We start from the raw sequence: 21,049 nt of genomic DNA, 5'->3' as shown, positions 1-21,049 counted from the left end.
AGACATGAAAAGGAAGTGGTGGAGGAGAAGTGAGAAATACCCCAGAGCTATGGCTCGAGTTCCACTTGTGCAATGCCAGACTGTCTTTAAGACTTTTTGCATATGTATTGACCAGTTCCTTGCCCATCTTTATATATGAGATCTCCTGGAGGCATCAGAGTGAACACAAAATGGGAAGAAGGCTGTAACAGCAAAGTCTCCACTGACTACTTGAACTGTTCTGTGAAAGAGTACGTCAGCAAATGAACACACCGAGAGGTTTTTGTGATTGAAAAAAGAGACAATTAAGCCAGCCTTATGCAGCAATGCAAACTAGTAACAGCTAAGACTGGGGTGAAAGGGCAGAAGCACCATAGCATTCAAAGGTTAGGACAAGAAACTTAAAATCACACTAGAGTGCAGCCAGTGAAGGGTGTGAAGAAATGACACGATCAGAAAGACAGCATAGCTGAAATGTCCTGGCTGGTCCGGAGTATTATTATTTGTATCACACTCCCACCCAGAGGCTCCATGTAAGTATCAGGGCCCCATTGTGCTACATACTGCACAAACACAGCAAATGCCAGTCCAAGCCAAAATCACAGGAATATGCAGAGAAAAAGCATTGGCACTGCAGCATGTAGGACACAAAGGTCTGGAAGAGCAGGGAGCAAAGTGAAAAGGTTTCATGCCAGGATAACTCTGGGTTTGCTCCAAAGTATCATGAACCTCTCAACGAACTTGCAGCCCAGTGAGTTCCGTGTAGTTCCAGGTGCTGTAATGAATGTTTCACAGAGAGATCATTAACCCCCCTCACCCCAAAGCTCTGCAGTGCTGATGCTTTCCAGCACAATCTGTCCATGACACCATGGTAGAGTGCAGAGCCAGCTTTATTATTTCAGTTTGTTCTGTTCCTTTTTACTGCTACTGCTCTCAAAGGTTAATTGTATTCCCTGTGCTGATGCACAGTGGTATCTATAGATAGACCTCACTGTATGGAATCTTTCTTCTCTTTCTCCTTTCCCCCCTTTTTAATCAATAAGGAGTTCAAACACTATGCAGCTTTCTCAATAAAATGCCAGGAGTCATCCAGTGAAGTGGGAGAGGGCAAGAGTAAAGGAGCAAACCCTTGACCCTCTCTGACTCAGCCCACTCTGCTCTTGGTTTAGAAGAGGATTCAAAGCAGATGAAAGAAAAGACACAGAATCACTCAAATGCAAACGTTTTCCTCATGAGAGGTGGGAAGCAGAATATGGTAGCATATATATACCATTACCCTGGTTCCTCTAGCTCAGTCTGCTTCCAGGCTGAAGCCCAAGACCCAGCTAAATAGTTAGACCATTCCTTCTTTCTTCAGACTCCCAAATTCAAGTTCACTTCAGAGCAATTTGGGAGACAAGATCAGTGGGAGCCTCATCAGGGGTTTGGAGATATGTCCTTTTTAGGATGGGCTTCAGCCACTGTGGCTACATCCATAGCAGCAGTAGCACACAGTCCCGATCTTTCTCTGCCCCAACTAATTCTGCTACCAGAAGTATATGGAGAAGCAGAAAGGACAAGATGGGTCCCTTGTAAATGTGATCCTGTTACACCAGCTAAGTGAACCCCCAGCTCTGAGTCTAAGGTGGAGTCTCAGGTTCATCAAATGTTAATGCAACTCTTCTGCTGGTTCAGCTATCTTCTCACGCTGGTCTCCTGAATGTATACATGACCACAGTATACAAGATGAAAAAGAACCTATGGTGCCTCTCAAAATTAAGAGCCATCAGAGGGACTGAGTCACAAAGTCACCATGTCCACAACCAGCTGAAAGGAGGACAGAAGTATGCCTTTTACCATCTCGAAGAATGAGACAAGAGCTCTGTCTTGAATGGCTGCTCACAGTGCCACTGTGCCTCAGACATGCCATCCTGCAAATCTGCAGCTCTCTTACTTTCTGTGTATTAGTTCTCAGGGGTCCACGAACAGGCACGAAGCCTACCAAGTCCATATGCCAGCATGCAATGACATTAGAAAGACCAGAAATGTAGAGATGATGGCAGATCCACTTCAGCACAGTGACTACTGCAGTACTTGTACTTCACCAGTTAGGTCAGGAAAAACTATCTTTCTCTTATTATTATAGCACATCAAGGTGCATCACGAGAAATTTATCTCAGTCTCTGACAAAATTATCATTAAGGTCTGAATGGATGCTAAATGGACTGTCAGACCATTCTATCCTGATAACATGTTACAGTATGTTTCCAAGATAACCAATTAACAGTGCTTACCATTAACAAGTATCTTTGATTTATATTTTAATTTTGCTTTGTGGGGGAAGAAATTATTGTAATTTAACAAACATCCATAACATTCACGATCATAAATGGGGAAAAGGTATATCAGGTTATTCATTTCATACTGAAATCAACTCATGCTGAAAGTAAACAACCACCTTTGCTCCCTTTTGGATGATTGAGCTCCCTTGTTTTGCAACAGTTAATACTGAACTTGAACAAATCTCTCCGTGTTTAAAAGTTTAGATTTGAGGAACAGACCAAGATAGATGGTTTCTTTCTCTGTAAGCTATTGATTAATGGATTGTACTAAAAGGTGTGACATGCCCTTTAAATGGAATTTACAAGTAATATATCGTATGGCAACAGCATTATTAATGATTTTGATACCTGGTATTTGTGTCTTCCTACTCTGAGCTCTTCTTATTTATCCTGGTGAAGGTGGAGCACAAAAGTTGACTCCCCCCAGGCTACTGGGCTTTGTTCTCATGATCATATATATTCCTAGGCTTATTCTTGTTATTCACATTACATCTAGCCTGCCACTTTTCCTGACTATATGCCAGCACAAGTAGGCAAAAAAAAAATAATCTTCCTTTGCAAGAGAATCACCAGAGCCTTTAGATAAATATATCTATGTAAGAATTAAAGATGGCTGGAGAGCTCATTCTTCTCATTATTAAAAGGTGTTTACAGTTCCAAATAAAAGCAAGTGGAGAGAATCAGATGTTCTTGTTTATTTTTTCCAGTTAAAACTTTCTCTTCTTATTTTTCCTACACTGTGAAAGGCAGCCTGCACTGCAAATGTACTGGTGTGTTTACCAAGAGGTAGCCTTATGCACATAATACTGAAATTAAGGGAAAAGAAAATTAAAAAGCAACTAAACAAGAAAAGAAACTCAGACAACCATATTGTTCTGTTCATGTTATTCAGTCTTTCAAGAAGCAGAGAATCATGAACTCCCAGAAACAGAGGGGTAATTCACAGAAAATAGACATTGCAGAAGAAACATGTTTATTCTTCACCAGCAATTAATCATCAGACTCTGGTGAAACTGCTGCAAAAACTTCTGACTGAAGTAACTGGCAAAAATCTGAGGGGCACAACCTACTCATGAAGATATTTTATTGTCATTCCATCAAAATTAAAGACCTGGCTTGCAACTGGTAATAACATTCAGCAGTTTTACTGAATACTGAGTGATATCAGATACTGAAATCTGTCTTCACTTAAAGAGCTCATGATGATCCTACGAGCAACAGATTAGAGCTGCCACCTGTTCAATGCATCCTAACATCAGCATATACATCAAGATGAACAGGGTATAAGGACTGGAGGTAAGCGAACGAAGTCCTGTTCTTCAGGAAGCTGTGGACTTGTAAAAATACTTTATCCCATTTCAGAATGAATTTTGTAGCTTCCAGAATGAGAGAATAGGAAGCAAGGTCCATAAGTAGTGGTCTGAAATAGTAAAAACATTCAGTGTTGTGATTTTCCACGTGGTCCCAGACTCTCACTGGGGCACAGTCTCAGTTCACCTCTGTTTCCAGGTTCCAACCCTGCTGGACCTATGGAAGAGGCTGGAACCACACGGACACAAACTCTGGGAGCTGCATCCAGAGATGGACACCAGAGCCAGGAAGTCAGAGATTTTCCATGTTCAGCTCTGCAGCAGGGAAACAGGAAGCCCTGTCCCTCAAGGCAGTCTGGGTGGTGATTTTGCATCAGAATGAGGGATGTTGAAGCTCAGGCTTCAGATGAGGAAGCCAGACAAGCAGAGTTTTTTACTGAAAACAAATTTCCACCACCACCACCCAAAACAAGAAATTTTTTTTTTTTAGATGGAAATAGCAAGTATCATTGAACATTTTTTTTTCACCCTTGCCAACCTCCCTGTAATGTTTCTTTTGTTTTTCCAATGCAGAAAGGAATAATGAGGAGAGAAATAATTACTATTCATGACCAGCTAGTGTGAAAGTGTGGGTGTGCTCCCTGCTGAGCATGTCAGTATACAAACTTACATCCTATGTAATATTTATTGTTCTCCCTTTTGCCATGGTGTGACATACAAAAATCTCAGTATGTCAAAAGACCACTAGAATAATGATAAATATTGAACAGGGCTGTAAAAGCTTTGAAGAATGCAGTAAAAATAGATACAATTCAATATTCGTCAAAGTAATTTCAGGAACAATTGCTGCATTCCAAGAATAAATACCACTTACAAACATTTAATTTGTCTAAGAAGGATTTTTTTAAACCTTAGCAAAATTAATGAGAACTGCATCTTTTAAAAATTAAACCAGAGAAGCTAGATTTTTCTCAACCAGTTCTTTAGTCTCCAAGCAGTGCTTGAACAGTCCACTGAAGATAATGGAAACAGTTCCATGAACTTCGGTACGAGTCTTCACATATTGTCTAGTGTTGCAAGCGAAGAAGGCTTGATAGCTAAGAAGTTGTGCTTTTAAGCCTGATTGGTTTCCCAGGTGTTTTCATGCAAAAGTTGCATTTTCTTGAATCCATTTATTGAGGGGAATGTGTTGAATTTTCTTAAAGTAGAGATTATTTTGGCCTTTGTTTTTGCATCATTAAGCAGGTTTGTTTTTCAGTTTAACATGCAGTTTGTACCACTTTCAAGAGCATTGTAAGTGTCCTCCATGTTGTAGTTAAATGTCAAACTACTTGAGATACCAGCTGGGTTTAGGTGCACAAAACTTCATTTGTTGGAGACATATACAACATCAAAGTCAAAATGAAGTGTCAAAAAGCAACAGTGTACATGGGGGCTTAGATAAAGGACTGCCATTATGAAAGAAAGTTACTGTTCTTGTAGACTCCATAAGCAGAACCAGATAAAATAAGAAGTCATCTGATTTGTTAACCCAGATCATATAGACACTGACCCAAACTCTTCTTCTAGTTTTGAAAAAATGGTTAAAATCTGTCTGCAAGTTATTTTAATTGATCATTTTTTACAGTCCATTTATTTATCCTCCAACAAAAAAAAAAACCTAGGAGTCTTTCAGTCTGTTTGGAGACAGTAAGTATCAGAAGGGTTTTTTTTTAAATAAACATGGTATCATGAAATTTTCAAATTACTAATGAAAAGACAACATAAATCATGGTTTCTGATCTACCAATGAAAAGAAACGGGGGAAAAAAGCCTTGTAAAAAATATCATGAATGTAAGAGCAGCCACACATCTGAAGATTTTGCTAAGCATGGGAGTTTTGTAATGTTTTATCTACTTAGCTGCAGTTTTTTACAATAACTCAGTATTCTGAATGGATTTCATTGATTTTTGTATTAAAGATAAATGGTGAAGTTAGAAACCCTCTCTTCCCTCTTTAAACTGAAGTAATAAAACTAATTGAGGAACATGATCATTTTTCTAAAAGTGTGCTGTTTCCTTATTATTCACAAGATTGGTATAACAGAAATTAAACTAACAAAGAAAAACATTGCAAAGAAATAAAGAAAATTTACGGATGGAATCACTTTCAGAAAGAAGTATAAATAATCAGGTATATTTAATTACTTTTTCAAAGGCCAGATAAAAGAGTGAAGAAATGTATTTCTTTCATTAACCTACCCAGTCCTGCATGCCAGAATATCACTAAACAGAGGCTAATGTATTTGTGTTGAGTCCAGAGCTTACAAATGCCCACAAAGAAAGATAAGAAATAGTCTTCTGTACCCAAAGTTTTCTTTTGCTTATTACAATGTGAAAAGTCAAATAATTTTCTTCAAGAAAATTTACCTGTTTCAAGAAAAGTTACCTGTTTAAAACTATTTTTAATTCTCCTGATTTAACAGCATTGCAAGATGAAAATACCTGCAAATAAAAAAAATTAAGTTTACTATAGACCTCTTAAAATCACTTGGTTCCATTCACCTATAATCCACTCCCAAATGATCTCTTTCTAAACTGATTTTGTACACACTCTGTAAAGATTTTTTTCTTCAAGGAACAATACTTGTAAAGGAGTAAAGATTTTCTGAGGCTTATTTTATGCAGAAGACAGTAACATAAATTCTACACAAATATATATATATTCAAAGCCACACATATATATATAGTCAATATACAATAAGCAGAAGTTTGTGGATGCTTCACTGAAGAAATAATGGTATCTAAAATTCAGATTCCTAGCTTTGGACCAAACATAGCCTTCCGTGGGCAAACGCAATGTCCAGGAAAGCAGAAACGCCACCATCACCACATCAGGGATGAATGAGGCACATGGTAACCACAGGTCTTATTGACACATAATTTGGTGGTGGACTACCTTTCCAATTTTTCCTTTTACCTTGTCATAAAGCATTAGTAGCAAATGCTTTTCTGTGATACTTTTTCCTTGATAAAATGTTGATTTCAAAAGGATTTTGTTTTGAAGGAAAAGAAGGCAGTAAATTTTGATATCATGAGAATGCCCCAATTCTTTAAGCATCTCCAGAGGGGAAAGTTTCCTCTCTGAATTAATATATATTTGTGTACCTTTGAAAGGAAAAAAAATCAAAACAAAACATGCAAATCAACATGAGATAGTAACTTTTTCTTTCATGGGATATATAAAAACAATATGCATATATATGTCAAAATAATAAAAACAATATATATTTTATCCCCTTTAGGAATGAGAGAAAACCATGAACTATGATCAATGCGTAGCTAGCCAGGATAATGTAGGAATGAGATCACTCTGACAAAGCAATGAGAATTCAGAAAGACGAAAACGCGATAATCCCAAACACGCTATGTGTGGGGTGCAGAGGGGTAGCTTTGCCCAGGGCAGGCAATCTCCCACAGCAGGGCTGTACAAGGGCAGTACTGCTGCTTACCAGCCTCCGCTGGCTCCTGCAGAGCTGACACGACTGCGCCATCAAAGCCCTCAACGCCCACCTTCACGCACAGGCTGAACTGCGAGCCCACCTACAGGGAGCTGAGGATGCTGTACAGCACCATCCCAGAAAACAGGGAAAATCTGCTGCTCCTCTAACTTGTCTGTCACAAAGGATTAGCTCCCACATCGGGTTTGAGAAAAGCTGTGGGCAGAGGTGGATCAAACCCTGTATGTTAGCAAGCCACGCTATACCAAGATCTATATGTAAGAAATACCCAGCTGCATTTAAAACACAAGCTCAGTCCCATTTACTTCAAGACCTCAGGCAGATGTTTGGCCTTTCCTCTGCTCCACCACAAAGAACCACTGCGTGCTGGCTGCTCAGCCACTGCCTTGCGCTGAAGGATAGCCAGCAAGTTACTGCAATATCATCACAATTAACACCGCACTAACAGTGATGTGTCTGCAATACTAATTAACTCTAGGAATGGCACTCTGCCCGACTTGCCCAGGGCACTGTCCAGCCTTGTCGAAATACCTGATATTCCCAGGGAACCTGACACCCCTCGGTGAGGTGAAAATGGCCCCATGGTCCTCTGCCCACAAGGACTGACTGTCCCCTTCCTTTGACTTTGAGAAGAAGGAGTCATCTCCCTCGGGAAGCAGGTGGTCAGGGAGCATCTGCATTTAAATGGAAAGCGGTTAATAGTGCTAACACCAGGAGCAGCTCATAATTAGGGATTATTAGCCCAGCAATATGGAATGATTGATACAGAGTTAAAGCTAATGACTTTAAAGATGATTAGGCCATTTTGTCACCAGTTGTTTACCCTATCTATAGACACAAAAATCCGTTCACTTTAACCACTGCAGAGCGCTGTATGATGCCTTATGGGGTAGGAAACAGAGTGCAAGCTGTGATGCTGTAATACACCCTACGATATAAGGAAAGCACGTAGGAGATACATGTTGAAACTGAAGACAAAGCCTAGCGTTTATTCAGGTAGCAAGCTGCAGCACAACTGAGGATTATTTTGGCTGTCTATTTTAGGAATTTCAGCAGCAGACTTGAGCACTACATCTAAAACCTGTGAGGTTTGAGCTGAATCTACTGTTTTCAATGGTTACAAGAACTCTTTTTTCCACTCCATTTTTCCATTTGAAGCAAAATTCAGAAAATGTTTGGAGACAAAAATGTGCAAGCAAAAAGAGAAAAAAGCCTTTCTAGGTGAAAATATCTGAATGTACATAAATTAGGTGGTACAAGACTATCACTTCTGAAGGAAATCCAGTCTTGTGACCTGATTCAATACAGGAGCAACCACTTGTACTTTCAAAGGCAACAAGCGTTAACCACCTGCTTCAGAAAAGCATGTTCTCACCTGCTTCCCTGAATGGAAGGGAAAAAAATCTTACTTCTCTAAGTGACTTGCTGAACCAAATCTTCAATAATGACGTTTGAGTAATTGCAAATGGATCCTGAGTGAATGTTGAATCAGCAGAACTACTGGGACTCCTGGGCCCACTTCTGGAAATCAGGCAGAAAACATCAAAGAACAGCTTTCCTACAAATACCCCAAGGGGAGGGAGATATCTTACCAGTCTCACCTATGAACTCTTCATTGCTTAAGATATGCCACACACCCCAGTTGGTTTATATCCTGAGCTCATGAAGATATGTGAGCTGGACATCGGCATTGCATGTGAGAGGTTCTCCACTCCAGTGATGGGGAAATAATCAGGGGAGACGGTACACTGGAGGGCAGCCCCCAAAGGGAGAAGGGGAGAGGCAGGGAGGAAGCACTGGGCAATGCCCTACACCATCCGTCATCGCTGCAGCCACTTCACAAGAGACAGCCCTGTAATAGAAGCTGGCTAATTTCTTTAGAAGTATCTCATCAGTCCCTCCCTTCCTGAGCTGCCTCTTTATTAAAATGTGATAAATGAATTCTGCCATTCCCAGTTCCAGCCTGTCCTCTTAGTAAAATGAAGATGGGTCATGCTGGCCAGGACTCAAGACAGAGATAATTATACAGGAGCCAGGGGAAGTATTTCATTTGCTGACTGCAGAGCTGCTCTGTCAGTAGTAGAGATGGGATCTCGCATCCCTCCCATTGCTCTAGGAAACTCTGGACAGAGAATAAGAGAATATGGAAAATGCATGTTCCCTAATGAAAATATTCTACACACACTCTCTGTGTAACTCTTCACTGTAACCTACACATGCCTGACCAGGAGCAATGAACATGAGCAGTCTGATACTGCGATTGGATTTCAGTGCTGTGCAGGTCTTCCCTTCTCAGCTCCCATCTGTGGTCATGCAATAACCCCTGTGTGCAGTGTCTACTAGTGCTACCCAAAGATGTATGCACTGGCACAAGGGTCATCTCTGCCTGATCACAAGAGTGCCTGGATGCTCTGGCTGTGCAGAAAGGACATGCTGGAGGGCTGCAGCCAAGACTCTGACCTCTTTCTCTGCAGTGAGTGCTTTCTGAGAGGACAACTTACTCCCTCTCTGTGCACTGTGTGGATAGTCTTGAAGGAGTTGGCATATAAGGGGATGCCCTTTGCATCTCTGAAGGAAAAAAGGAGGATCCATATTAAAACCTACAGATCAAGTTGTACTGTTCTTACTATAACTCACCCTGAAACACTGAAATATACTAAGAAAACCTCCGTTCAAAATTAAAGAAAGCAGACTCTACCCTGCATATTGGATTGTCCTTTCTACCTCTCACCCTGCACCTAGCAAGAGAGGCAAATTTATGACTGAAATTTCAATTTCTACTTTGCTTCCTCCACTTGTACACACAGAAATGCATTTCTGACTTTCATCACACACACACACACAAACACACTCTGCTGACTTCCACCAGGCATTTCATCTCTGGCAGGCAGCTTGTGGGTCATAATGAATCTGAGAATTTGACTGATTTTTCTTTTAGCACTTTGCCCTCTTAAACACTGACAGCATCTCAGAGCCTCTGCTACTTTTCACAGCCAGCTAAGCGATGCATTGATGTCTCGCCAGCCACATTTGAATTCAGTTTTGTGTAAGACAGAAGCATCTTCTAGATGTGCTGGATTTTAATTCAGTAAGGAAAGAAACACAAAAAGTTCTAAGACTAATCTGAGAAACAAATTGCCATAGTTTATCCACCCTAACTTAAATTAGTGTCAGCATAAATAAAACAACTCTCTTCTATCCCATAATCACTATCCTCCCTTCTTTTTTCTCAGAACAAATACTAGCTGAGATTAGAGTTAAAAGATAGATATTTTTATTGCTCAAATTTATATGTTATGTTTCACCTATATCAGAAAGACAACCACCTCAGGGAAAGTCTTGGTATTTTCCACTGTTCTGCTGTGCAATAGGTAAAAGAAAATTCATTTAACACCAAAAGTTGTATATCCTTGAATAATGGCCATTCCCCGTACTACCCACTCCCCAAACTTTGCTCTTAAACAGAAGCAGAATCACTCTGCACATGCATGCGGCCTGTGGCAGGCAGGGCTACTAAGCGTGTGTCGTACAGCGTACCCAGACAGGATCTCCCAGAGGGGAGTCTGCCCAGGAAACCTGGGCTTGTAGCAAATCTCTGGTAGAATAACATTGACATCTGCAATCAAGAGATCAAGTAACTTTGAAAAAATTGTCTAAGGGATAAAATAACCTGAACGAACAATAGTACTGGTGTATCCCCTCCTTTCTGATTTGCCCTATTTTTTTTTTTTTTTTGGGGGGTGGGGGGGGCAGGGTCTATATTCTTCCATATAGAAAGAGTTCTCAGGCTAACACAGTCACTGCATTAAACAACAGGATCAGAACATGTGAAGAGCAGAAGTGAGGTCTCTGTGAAAGAGCATGATTCAGGCAGGTGATTCACAATGTAATAGAAAGAAAAAGGAAGACGAAATTGTGAATGGCAAATATCTCTGATCCTCTCAAAGACACCTCTCCATCTGTCTGTCCATCCTAATCATTGCATTTACGATCCAAACAGCTGCTTCAGTGAGCAAAGAGTAATTGTGCAGCCTGAGCAAAGAGTAATTATATACAGCTTGTCCAAGAATGTGTAGACGTAAAACTCTTGCAAACATCCACAGAGCTTTCCCACACCACACCCAAACTGGCTGGCTGAACTAGGGTCACAGCACAGCAATCTCATTGCTGCCACCTGTAGAAGCGAGGACCTGAGCAAATATAAAATACACAGCTGTGTAAATGATATGCAAAACCGAGAACAGAAAGGACATAATCCATTGAGGGAAAGAGATGTCAGATGGGAGGAGGTTGCTACCATTAAGACAATTCATCTGGTTTAGAGCCTGCTCTCAAGTTTGCCCTTGAAATGAACACAGCCCATATAAATTGTTCCAATGTCTTACGAATTATTGACCTGTGGTACTCAGATGCAAAGTAGAAGCCATGGGTGGCAATGCTCTGCTGGTTTCAATTAAAAGTTTGAGCACAGTTCCCATGCCCTTCCAAGATAATATCCTAATCACTGGCTTCTTGAGTGCTCTACCTCCATCTTCAAATCTGTTCTAGGTCGTATGACATAGCCACTAGGATTTGGAAATGAAATCTCCTTGTTTAAGTTTGCTAGTTCCCTAGCTGCTGAGCTATCCATACTTTCTTTCTGGGTTTTCTTCCATATTCACTTTATACAGTGTTATACAATATGGCTTCTTTATGGATACTTGAAGAAACCATTATCTTTTTGTGTATTTGCATGCTCCAAACTGAGATTCATGTGCTCGCTTTTACCAGAAAAGAATGAGGAAAGTGGAAGGTGATGCATTATTGCAAGGTATTCTATAACCTGTATGTATGTTCAATTTAGAAAGGGGCTGTGCTCAGAGGTGTTAAAAGGTTGCTGGCTTCTGAGTGCATTTGGGAAGTTTGCAACAGAGAGTTGCTGTCTGATGTCTTCTTGAAATGTCTTTTCTGTCTTTAATAAAAGCAAAACTATGCTAAGAATTCAGGTAGGTGATTTGTGAATTTTCATTACGCTGCAGCCTCTGTTAAACATCCACAGCTTAAACCTCCAGACCTGTAATTTTAGATTCTCTCCTCATATTAACATTCCTAGGTATATGGCATAATCCACTACTTATGTTTTCCTTTAATAGTTTCACTCTATATCCCTGTTAAAAATATTTCACCTAAAAGACATGTATACACAGAAAACTACATTGAGATCCATTTATCTGTCTCAGGAGGATGAAGAGCCATGAAGATACTGGCTGAATATTTCAAATCTGATTGCTGGAAGCTAGGTGCCAATCCCTTTATTCAGAACCTGTGCATTGCATTTGGGATGTATGTGTTGCTTTTATCATCAGCTGCACAGAAAATGTAATTGAAAAGATGCAGAACTGAATATTTTTGAAACAAGTTTTTATAACAAGTTCCATATAAGAATTTGATAATTGTTTTTCCCACATAATGCAGTGGTCAAGAGCATGCATGCCCTGCACCTCTTCATCTCTCCACCTGATTTTCCCATCCTGTGCAAGAGACCTGTGACACAGAGACAGCATAAAGGGGTTGTATGAAACATCCATGAGCAGAAATCTCTCCAGTTCATAGGAAACTCCCTTTCAGTCCCAGCCATCACAAGCTGACTCTTGCCCTGTGCCTTTCCCCTGGCCTGGAAGAAGGGATACCTCAGGGCCAGAGCCTGTGACAGAGAGGAGTTACACTAAGCATTTTTGTTGGCACAGAGTCCATTAAAGGATTTCAGCTAAGCACTGGAATTAGAGCAGCCCAGGTGAACGACATCTGAATTTCGTCTGGCCATGCTTATAAGGGAAATGTAAATGGGCTTTTCAACATTGCAGTAAGATTACAAAGGGTGGGTGATGTGAATATGCCTTGATGTGTCAAAGGAAATCCCTCAATTTCCATTTTTTTGCTTAGAACATGCATCAGTATTTATAAGAAATTCCATATTTATTCTAAAATATTATGATCAATATGGTCACACTGCTGCTGTTCTCCCTCCATGCCTCCCTATACAAAATTTTTTTCTGTTACATTTTTTTCATTCTTATTCTGCAAATGTATGCATAGTCAAAAATTACTAGAAATGAGGCTTAGTTCCTGAGTGGAAAAAAAAACCCCTACATATGTATATGTAGATATATATTTTGTGTGTGTATGTGCACATTTATATTGTAAGCAAAGCTGCCATCATTTGCACTAATTACAGCCATTCTGGGTAGAGGTCCAACCTGTGGCCGGTTCCACTCCAGGACAGGCTGCAGCTATTACCACCTTGAGAAATTACCATTACCACAACAACTAACACATTTTTCCAATTAGTTTGAGGGAGGAAATGAGACATTTTTCTTTGTTAATGCCTCTCTCTCTTTCTCTCCTTGCCCATCCATTTTATGCTTCCTGATGGTGCTCAGGAGGCCGTCAGGTTCCCTCCAGCTCACTTCCTGCTTCCACCCAGCAGGCATAAACTGTTACTGCTTTGTTTGAAATGATTCCTGAGAAGTCTGATTCCTCTCACCAAAATGTGAATAATTGTAGCATTTGACTCTTGGCTTCCTCCTCAGGGATCCTTCTGAGTTAAACACTTATTGAATTTATCCTGACAAGGATTGCCAAGGAAAACTTTACTTGAAGGACAGAGGGGGGAACAAACTGTTTGCTGAACTGAAAAAAGTTTGAAATACTATAAAGGGACAGAAAAAGTCCCGTAATGGAAGGTAGAAATCTGGGACAGACAAATCAGACCATAAAATATAAGATCAACACAGCAGCGGGAAGCAGGAAAGCATATCCTGGGCCAAACATACCAAGGGAGACTATTACACACACTGACCTCAGATATCGTATACAACATGCATCTGCAAACCACCTCATACTTCAAAGTCCCACATTACACTAAGCTCAACAAGTCCATGCTGGAAAGGAAGAGGGCCTGAGTGGACACCGTTAAGTGTTCAGAGTATGAATCTAAGACACAGACCTCTTCAACCTTAAGTATCCAGTCTTTGATTTCTAAACTAAGGCCACTGCCTTTCCCATTTTAAACAGCAAGAACCTGGTTCTAAGTCAGGAAAATGGGGTCATCTTATTCAACAGGTCTGCTTAATGTATGCCTGTTAATCACACAACATCCAGTCCAGTGAAGAGGCAGAAAAGCATGACAGAAGCAGCACAACTCTAAAAAAAAGCAGCTTAACTCTCTTTTGGCCCATGAACCATCAAGTACTAACAAGGCTCCATGAATAACAGCAGAGTGCTAGTGAGCTCCATCAAGACAGGTGACTTTAAATTTTGCCCTCACTTACAAGTGCAAAGCTTAGATGTGATTTTCATCCCTTCTGTTTTCCATCTGAACAAGACAAGCATAATACTTGAGAGAAAGTTGCTCTCCAGGTGTTCTAGCAACAGCTGTCTGTAAAAAGTGTCAGAGATTTTACAACAAAGCCTGCTTTCCATTAGATTTTTGGCTTAGCTGTGAAATTGGAAGGTGGTCCCCTACACTCAGTAGTAACGTCATGCTTTGGCTTGCACATAAACCGACTGCCACCTGCCAATAGTAATGACACAGTAGCAAAAGCCTAGTAGAGGAACCTGTTTTTCAAGCGAACTGGTCAAATGTTCTCTTGGGGACTGCAACGGACAGTTACAGGCTCTTTCGTAAAGACAGGCAGGGAAGTAGAGGTGGAGGAGTTGCACTCTACATCAAGGAACACCTTGAATGTATCGAAGTCAACTATGGTGATTGCGACTGCTCTATTGAATGCCTCTGGGTTAAAGTCAAAGGGGTCATCTCCAAGCAGGACCTCACAGTGGGCATCTGCTATCGACCTCCTAACCACGGTGACGAAGCCAACGAAGCGATATTTGGGGCACTAAAGCAAGCTTCTGGCCAACAGAACCTCGTCCTGATGGGTGACTTCAACTACCCAGACATCTGCTGGAAGAGCAATATGGCAGCTCGCATGTCATCCACCAAGTTCCTGGGATGTATAGAGGGCTGTTCCCTGATACAAATGTTAGATGTGCCAACCAGGAATGAGGCACTGCTGGACCTGCTATTCACAAACCGAGAAAGCCTGCTTTGTAATATCTTGGTTAGTGACAGCCTTGGCTGCAGTGATCATAATATTGTGGAGTTCAGGATCCTGCTGAGTGTGCTGAAGGTCAGCTCTGACAGGGGTTCTGGATTTTAGAAGAGCAAACTTCAGTGTACTCAGGGCTCAGTTGGGAGGGATTCGATGGGAAGCTTCCATGGAATACAAAGGAGCTAGTGAGTGCTGGGAATTCTTCAGGAACTCTCTATTGGAAGCACAAAGCCAATTTATCCCCTACAAAGGAAAGGGAAGTAAGCGGAGCAAGAGACCCCCATGGCTCAACCATGACCTCCTGGGTCTACTCAAATCCAAAAGGGAAGCACACCAGAAATGGAGAAGTGGAGGATTATCCACCAAGAACTAAAAAGACATAGCCAGAGAGTGCAAAGATGCACTTAGAAAAGCAAAAGCCCAATTTGAATTGAAACTGGCTGTAGACATAAAAAATAACAAGAAAGGGTTCTTCAGACATGTCAACCATAAGCAGAAAAAGAAGGAAAACATAGGCCCACTGTTAAACAGAAAAGGAGAATCAATCACCAATGATGGTGAAAAGGCAGAGGTCCTCAACACCTTCTTCACCTCTGTCTTTACCAGCACTGTTGGGTCCCAGGCTTTGGGAATGAAATTGCCAATTGAACCAAACACCAACCCACCATCGGTGAAGGAAGAGTTAGTATATGAACTACTACAGGAGCTTGACTCCCACAAATCAATGGGCCCTGACACCATCCATCCAAGGGTGTTGAGAGAGCTGGCTGACATCATTGCAAGGCAACTCTCCATAATCTTTGAGAAGTCATGGAGAATGGGGGATGACCCAGAGGACTGGAGGAAGGCAAATGTTACCCCTATCTACAAGAAGGGCTCGAGGGAGGATCCAGGTAATTATAGGCCCATCAGCCTTACCTCAATCCCTGGGAGAGTTATGGAATGAACCCTCCTGGGGGCCATCACAAGTCAATTGAAGCACATGATTGAGAAAAGCCAACATGGCTTTACTAAAGGCAGATCATGCTTGACAAACGTAGTGGCCTTCTATGATGAAGTGACTTGCCTGGTCGACATGGGACGAGCGGTGGACATTGTCTACCTAGACTTCTCCAAGGCCATTGATACAGTCCCCCACAGCCTCCTTCTGGAGAAATTGATGTGTTATGGCCTAGACGAGTGGTCTGTGTAGTGGGTGGGCAATTGACTGACAGGCTGCACCCAAAGGGTGGTGGTAAATAGCTCTTTCTCAAACCGGCAACCTGTCACTAGTGGAGTTCCCCAGGGATCGATACTGGGCCCAATGTTATTCAACATCTTTATAAGTGATCTGGATAACGGCATCAAGTGTAGCCTGATGAAGTTTGCTGATGACACCAAGTTGAGTGGGGAAGTAGACACTCCAGAAGGGAGAGCTGCTCTGCAGGGAGATCTGGATAGGCTGGAGGAGCGGGCCAGCAAGAACCTTATGAAGTTCAACAAGGACAAGTGTAAGGTCATGCACCTGGGAAAACATAATCCGGGAGTGCAGTACAGACTGGGATCCACCTGGCTGGAGAGCAGCTCTGTGGAAAGGGACCTGGGGGTCCTGGAGGACAGGAAGCTCAACATGAGCGAACAGTGTGCTGCTGCGGCCAAGAAGGCCAACAGGATGCTGGGTTGCATCAAAAGGGCATCACCAGCAGAGAGGAAGAAGTCATCATCCCGCTCTACTCAGTGCTTGTCAGGCCACACCTGGAGGACTGTGTCCAGTTCTGGTCCCCGCTGTACAGAAAGGATGTGGACAGGCTGGAAGGGGCCCAGAGAAGGGCCACCAAGATGACCAAAGGAGTGGGAAGGCTGCCATACGAGGATAGGCTGGGAGAACTGGGCTTGTTCAGCCCTGAGAAAAGGAGGCTCAGAGGGGATCTCATCACCATGTACCAGTACTTATCGGGTAGCTACAAAGAAGATGGAGACTCCTTTTTTACAAGGAGTCCCATGGAGAGGACAAGGGGGAATGGACACAACTTGCTCTTGGGGAGATTCTGATTGGACATGAGAGAAAAATTTTTCACAGTGAGGACAGTCACCCATTGGAATAATCTCCCCAGGGAAGTGGTTGACTCGGCCACGTTGGACACCTTCAAGAGTCTTCTGGACGGGGTGCTGGGCCATCTTGTTTAGATTCTGCTCTTCCCAGAAAGGTTGGACTAGATGATCCCTAGGTCCCTTCCATCCTGTGATTCTGTGGTTCTGTGAAATGACAGCTGGTGACATAAGTCCTTTTGCTAGAAGTGACTGGGAAGCACAAGACTTTCATTGTTATCTCAGCAGCCCATCTTTCCAGGCGTTTCCCCGCAGTTACAAAATGTGCATATATGTAACAGTGGACTGTAAAATTTTTTTCTGCTTTTGCAGGAATATTACAATCCTTATACACATCACCATGGTAGCCATGAATGGCAGGTACCTTACTGACTGACCTACTTCAGACCTGCAATGCCACAGAATCTGAATGGCTCACAAAAGGATTGAAGTATGTATCCTCACATTTCTCTAGTGATGTAAAGAAACACTACTGTCACCATGGAACTTAGCCTAATGACAAGGAAAGAATGCACTATCAAACAAGGGTCCTATCACCAGCCCCACTGTATATACTAGAACATCTGAGGTCCCCCTTACACCCTGCCTGCAAGCACCCATAAGAACCCTGAGCAACAGCAGCTGTGTCTCTGTTGGCAGTGAAATGTTTTGTGTGGTAAGAACCAAGGCTGTGTCCTGGTCACCAGCAGTCAACATCACCACTTCCCTGCTCCACTCATGGCTTTTCAGAGCTCCTGACATGAGCCAGTAACTTCAAGACAATGTTCTTCCCCCTATACTCACAAGTGAGTAATTTTCCTCTGTCACAAGGAACTGGTAATGACACCCCAAAACACCTTGCAGACAAAGGCTTCTGTTTTTCCATTAATTTTCTGCACCAGCTGATGCAGCTCATGAGAACTCACAGATTCCCCCAGAGTTAACAGTGGAGAGCATGGTGGTGGGGAGACCCACACCTGCTGACAGATTTGCTATGCCGTCTAAACCCACCATAAGGTGTATGGAGAGCAATGTAGGACGAAGAAATGTGTGACAGAGCTACTAGCATGGAGGTACCTTCTGTCTTTGCTGAAGATTAGTTAAAGAGTAGGAAGGACAAATCATCATCAGAGTGAAAACAGTGGCAAACTTTGTTGATCTGCTGACCTTTCTTTTCATACCTACCTACAGTCTCCTGATATTTTACTTACAGAGTTGCACCCTACCTCATCTTTCATGTGTTCCTTTCTCCTCTTAAGAAATGCTCAGCATATTGTGTAGACCCTGAAAAACCTCCTGCATTGGCAATAATTAGAAATGTCAGCAGTGCTGTCTGATTTGAGAGAAGCATAGACCTCTGGGAAAGAAAAAGTGTAGGAGTAGCGCTTTTACTGAGACTGGAGATATGAAAATTTGACAGTCAAGCCCACGGAACCTGAAATTTCTTCCTACTTCCTAAACATCCATAAACCAGAAGTAGAAACATGAGTCAGTCTCCTGAACTGGCGACCTGCTGAGCAATGGACTGACAACAGAAGAGTGGCTGCACCTGCTGTCTCCCTATACAACAGAATCCTTATGTTGATCATTACTTTGCCAAATAAGAAGTGCTTTTTCAGCAAAGGACATTCAAAAAACAGTCCTTTTTCTATCACAGAGCAATCGCAACAGTACACAAAATATATAAAAGCAGTCATGCTCTATCAGATTAAAGGTCTCTCTCTGCTGATACCTAGGGAGGAGCATAAGAATGCCAGAAATGTAAGCAATTTCCTTGGTGCTTCTTGCAAGCTTTAGTAATGTGAGACTCAGAAACCTCTGAAGCCAAGCATGGTTTCTATGAATACAATGACTAACAATGGACTTATCTTCCAGGAATTTATCCCACATTTTCTTGAACCTATGTGAGCTTTCAGCATTCATGCCAACTTGTGGCAAGGAGCTTTGCAGCTTACCCACCCCTTAATGAGAGAAGAAATATCCTTCTACTACTGATCTTCCCATATTTCCAGTATAAACCTCTCCTGTTAGTCTTCTCTGCTTTCAAAAACCCTGGCATGGTTTGGGAGATACAAACATATCTTAGCTTCCTCCCTTTATTCCTTATTCACAGAATCACAGAATCACAGAATGGTAGGGGTTGGAAGGGACCCCTGGAGATCATCTTGTCCAACCCCCCCTGCTTGAGCAGGCACACCTACAGCAGGGGGCACAGGAACACGTCCAGGTAGGGTTTGAATACTTCCAGAGAAGGAGACCCCACAGCCTCCCTGGGCAGCCTGTGCCACTGCTCTGGCACCCTCACAGGAAAGTTTTTCCTCATACTCAGGCAGAACTTCCTGTGTTCGTTTGTGCCTGTTGCCCCTTGTCCTGTCGTTGGGCACTGAAAAGAATCTGGCCCCATCCTCTTGACATGCACCCACCCTTTAGATATTTATAAGCATTGATGAGAATCTCCCCTCAGTCTTCTCTTCTCCAGGCTAAACAAACTGAGGTCTCTCAGGCTTTCTTCATAAGGGAGATGCTCCAGTCCCCTGATCATCTTCATAGATCTCTGCTGGGATTTCTCCAGTAGTTCCCTCTCTTTCCTAAACTGGAGAGCCCAGAACCGGATGCAGGACTCCAGTTTTGGCCTCACAAGGGCAGAGTAGAGGGGGAGGATAACCTCAATTCATACAAAAGAGACAAATGCCACACCGTGGCATGCCATCCAACATGCTACCAAGGACATCAATCACACAGAAAAGTTTCACACAGCTCTTTTACCAACTACTTCTGTTAAATGTTGTAGACACTATTAACCAGGGCTAACAAATGGCACCCCAGCAGCTGCAGGTGAATTTTCTGTGGCTTTTTCCATGCTAGAGATTGCCTTTGGAAGAATAAGTTTGGCCCTTAAAGCACTGGCAAAAACTACTTACATGGCAAGAGAGGTGATACTTCCCAATGCACCAGAGAAGACCAACTGATCATGGTCTGTAGCTTAATCCATTACACAGAATTCTTATGCACAGCATCAGTTCATATAAGCAGTATTTCATGAAACGTCCCAGCTGCCCATTTCTGTCAGGTTTGGTAGGCTGTGTATATGGAGCAATGTGATAAAATACAGACCTACCTATGGATCCTGGTCATTGGAAGCCAGCCCTGCTCTAACCCACTCCCTCTGCAGCCTTCCACCCTCTGGGTCTCAGCTCTGCGCTCCAAGGATTCAAGGTCCAACTCTGATCTGACAAAGTGTGCCATCTTGGCTTGGACTTCTCATGAAATCACTTACCTCAGAAAAACATCTGTGAGGAAGTCTGTAGAACAGAGTTCTGCAAAGAAAGAAAGGTAAAATTATAGACAGAAGTAGGATTGCTGGGCTAGGGACTGCAGGTAGCTCGAAGACTCAAGAAGGAAAACACCAAAATGGAAAGATATAAAATCACAAGGGAAAAAACCAGGGAAATAGTGTCTCATCAACATAGGGGATTGGCTCAAGTGAGCAGCAGGGATCGATCCTTCCCCTCCTGACTGATGCCTGCTTGGCCAGGAAAGACTCTTTGACTGCTTTTTCAGGTGCGGAGCCTGCCAACATTTAGCCTAGTAGTACATCCTCTCTCTCTTGTGTGTTATCCAACAAATATTTGCTCTATGCTTTTAAATTCTGCTGTGGAGTCTCTTTGCTGACAACTAAGGTGCCCCAAAATAAAGTGTCTCAAAGAGGGAGGGTTGCACTGTTCAAGGTAGAAATAAGGTACTCAGAGACAACATTTATCACATTAGAAGACATATAGAGT

At 42.3% G+C, this 21,049-nt stretch overlaps 1 long non-coding RNA gene across 1 annotated transcript in view; it reads right to left on the bottom strand.

Annotated features, from left to right (window-relative positions):
• LOC135315015 (uncharacterized) overlaps positions 1-21,049 on the bottom strand; it is a 334,179-nt gene that overhangs the window by 6,303 nt on the left and 306,827 nt on the right. Inside the window, exons 10-11 of the long non-coding RNA XR_010374447.1 lie at positions 20,545-20,584; positions 6,039-6,094 (exon numbers count right to left, since the gene is read on the bottom strand). This is a non-coding gene — a long non-coding RNA (uncharacterized LOC135315015). The remainder of the gene's footprint in view (positions 1-6,038; positions 6,095-20,544; positions 20,585-21,049) is intronic.

The sequence above is a fragment of the Phalacrocorax carbo genome, chromosome 9 (assembly GCF_963921805.1).
Source record: "Phalacrocorax carbo chromosome 9, bPhaCar2.1, whole genome shotgun sequence".
NCBI lineage: Eukaryota > Metazoa > Chordata > Aves > Suliformes > Phalacrocoracidae > Phalacrocorax > Phalacrocorax carbo.
This window is presented reverse-complemented; position numbering and strand designations above follow the sequence as displayed.